This window comes from Silurus meridionalis, chromosome 2 (assembly GCF_014805685.1).
Source record: "Silurus meridionalis isolate SWU-2019-XX chromosome 2, ASM1480568v1, whole genome shotgun sequence".
NCBI lineage: Eukaryota > Metazoa > Chordata > Actinopteri > Siluriformes > Siluridae > Silurus > Silurus meridionalis.
Window position 1 is genome coordinate 4,900,453 of NC_060885.1, and position 3,065 is coordinate 4,903,517.

The following is a 3,065-nucleotide window of genomic DNA, read 5'->3' on the forward strand; positions in this document are numbered from 1 at the left end:
GTCAAAACTAGATGCAGTGGTTATAGTTAGGTATAGAATCACTAATAAACAATGGTGGACAGTAATGTAGTAAATGTAATTTGTTACAGTACTTAAGTAGTTTTTCACATATCTGAACTTTACTGACATATTTCCCTTTGGGGAGACTTTTACTTGAACTTTACTACAATTTAAATTGTTATTACTCAAATACATTTTGTAAAAATATTTGTTCCTTTTTATTAATGAGCGGATGAAAACTTAACTGGTAAAACATGCAGCAAGTCACCAATCAGAGTCGAGCGCATGCTCTGTTTTGAACTTGTTTTCTTTGCCGCTTGGTGGTATTAAACTTATCACCAACATACAGTTCAGTACAGTTTAACAGCAAGCAGAACATTTTGAGAGGAATAAACGATGGAAGAAACTCCTGACTTTTACCACAACGCCCATGGTTTTATTTGCTCGATTTTCATTTTTTTGGGGGGAAAAGTTGAAAAGGAATTTCTGAGCTCATGATAATTCGAATAGATGGCTCATTAATATCATTCTATTAATAGATCGGTGTGCTGAAAGTCACATTAGAGTCTTTTCACATACTGTAAACTAAGTTGTTTAACCAAATTTCTACCGAAGTAATAATAGGAAACTTATAGCAATACTAAATCATAGTACTTGGATACTTCAATACATTTGAAGGCAAATACTTTTAACACCTCTATTGCGTTCGTCCAATACACATTTAAGGTTTCTAAATTAACAGCTTAAGCTTCTACTGTGGAAGCATGTTTGGTACCACTCAGACTTTGTTCATCTCATTCCCATTGAATGATCATTTGAGTCCCACTGTGAAGTACCGCTAGAATCGTAAAATCTAAATAAAAAAAGACATAGCATAAGCAATGTGCCATAGTGTATTTACCAAGACTCAGTAGATGCACCTTCTTACACCATACACCTTCTATTTTTGGTGAACTATTTGGTTGTTTTACATGAGCTGGTTCCCTCTTTATTTGTGATGTCCAAGAAGAACAAAATTAGATTCATTAGCATGAAGTAAAAATGTAATAAAAATAAAGAAATTCTGGTATGTTGCATATTGGAATTTTGAGTTTTTCCAATTTACACTGGTGCACACCTTTTTGCTTTTGATGACCTGATTGTTTGCATACCATGTGCCAGGTCCCTGTTGAGGCGAGATGTCCAAGTATGACGGCGTTGTCCTCAGCAGTTCCAATACATTTCTGTGAACATAATCATGTTGTTTGGTCGTGAGTCATGTGAGCTCCAAAAATATGTATTGATTATGAAAGCTTGGATGTCAGTGCATATCACTCATCAAAAGCATGCTTTAGTTCGTTAAACAATTTGGTTTTTCAACATGTACAGGTTTCCTGTTTGTTCATGATGGCCAAGGAGAAAAATCGTTTTTCTCAGCAAATTTTCTGGGTGCATGCTTTAAAAAACTGTTTTTTTTTTGTTTTTTTTTTTGTTTTTTTAAATGAGTTGCTTGGTTTGATGCTAATCTCCAGACATCTCCTGTCACTGCTTACCTGTGGATGTAGCTCAGTGGTAGAGCGCATGCTTTGCATGTATGAGGTCCTGGGTTCAATCCCCAGCATCTCCAAGCTACTTCTTTATAATTGCATAAAATGTCTATAAGTTTTAGTTACGCGCATATTCTTGTTGTATGGATGTGAGTCATGTGAGCTCCAAAAATATGGATTGATTTTGAATGTCAGTGCATATTACGCAACACTTTAGTTTATGGTGAGTTGGTATGTTGAATGACACAGTCAGGCTCTCTTAAATAGCATGATGTCCAAGTGACAAGGTGTCGGTCTTGTAAACTGAAGAGTGTGGGTTCAATTCCCATTCATGCCTGTTTGTTGTATCTTTGCTCACTTTCATCTTGTCCAGTTCAATAAAATTTCTGTTCAACTTGAAGCAGCTTCTTGATTTGCCTTTGTGTTCTTCAGGCAAAGCTCAAATCGCAGGGAATGTGTGTTTTGGGATGTTTATTAGGAGATTTAATTTGCAAGCGTGAGGTCCTGGTCTGAATCCCTTACACTTCAACAGATTCAGCTGGGGATGTAGCTCAGTGGTAGAGCGCATGCTTTGCATGTATGAGGTCCTGGGTTGCATCTCCAAGCTACTTCTTTATCACGCATAAAATGTCTATAAGTTTTAGGTGCACGCATATTCTTGTTGTATGGTCGTCAGTCATGTGAGCTCCAAAAATATGGATTGATTATGAAACTTGAATGTCAGTGCATAATACTCAACAAAAGCATGCTATATTTTAATGTGAGTTGATATGTTGAATGACACTCTCACGCTCTCTAATGGCATGATGGCCAAGTGGCAAGGCGTCGGTCTCGTAAACCGAAGATCATGGGTTCAATCCCCATTCATGCCTGTTTGGTAAATCGTTCTTCTTTGCTCACTTTCATCTTGAGCAGTTCAATTATATTTCTGTTCAACTTGAAGCAGCTTCTTGATTTGCCTTTGTGTTCTTCAGGCAAAGCTCAAATCGCAGGGTATTTGTGTTTTGTGATGTTTATTATGGCTTGTAATCTGTAAGCGTGAGGTCCTGGGCTGAATGCCTTACACTTCAACAGCTACAGCTGGGGATGTAGCTCAGTGGTAGAGCACATGCTTCGCATGTATGAGGTCCTGGGTTCAAGCCCCAGCATCTCCAGGTTGTTTCTTTAATCAAGTTAAGGTTTAAAGGGACACTTTTATGGTAGTAATATATTTGTGTACTTCATCCACCATTGATGTTGACTGTGTGTTTTTGGGTATTTCCATGGAACTTCCTGGCTTTATTTCTGCTAAATAAAATCTTCCTCTTTGAAACCACAACCCTGGAGCCTAATCTTATTGCTTTTTTCTTGGTTTTGTTACTTTAATATTGGATTTTTACAATTAAAAACAATTGGCTACAACGTTTTTCACTGATGTTGTCGGCAGGATCGGCCCACGGCACTAGCTCCAGTAGTTACTTTGGATCACGTTGGGTTGCAGAGAAGAAGATTAATACGCAGAGAAAGCAAACAGAATTGAATTGAAAATTAAATGAGATG

The 3,065-nt window shown here is 37.4% G+C and overlaps 3 non-coding genes across 3 annotated transcripts; all 3 read left to right on the top strand.

Annotated features, from left to right (window-relative positions):
• The first annotated feature begins 1,534 nt into the window (after positions 1-1,534).
• On the top strand, positions 1,535-1,606 carry trnaa-ugc. Its single transcript has one exon. It is a non-coding gene; the product is annotated as a tRNA-Ala (tRNA).
• Positions 1,607-2,326: 720 nt separating this feature from the next.
• trnat-cgu lies at positions 2,327-2,398 on the top strand. Its single transcript has one exon. It is a non-coding gene; the product is annotated as a tRNA-Thr (tRNA).
• Positions 2,399-2,608: 210 nt separating this feature from the next.
• On the top strand, positions 2,609-2,680 carry trnaa-cgc. The gene has a single exon. It is a non-coding gene; the product is annotated as a tRNA-Ala (tRNA).
• The last annotated feature ends 385 nt before the right edge of the window (positions 2,681-3,065 follow it).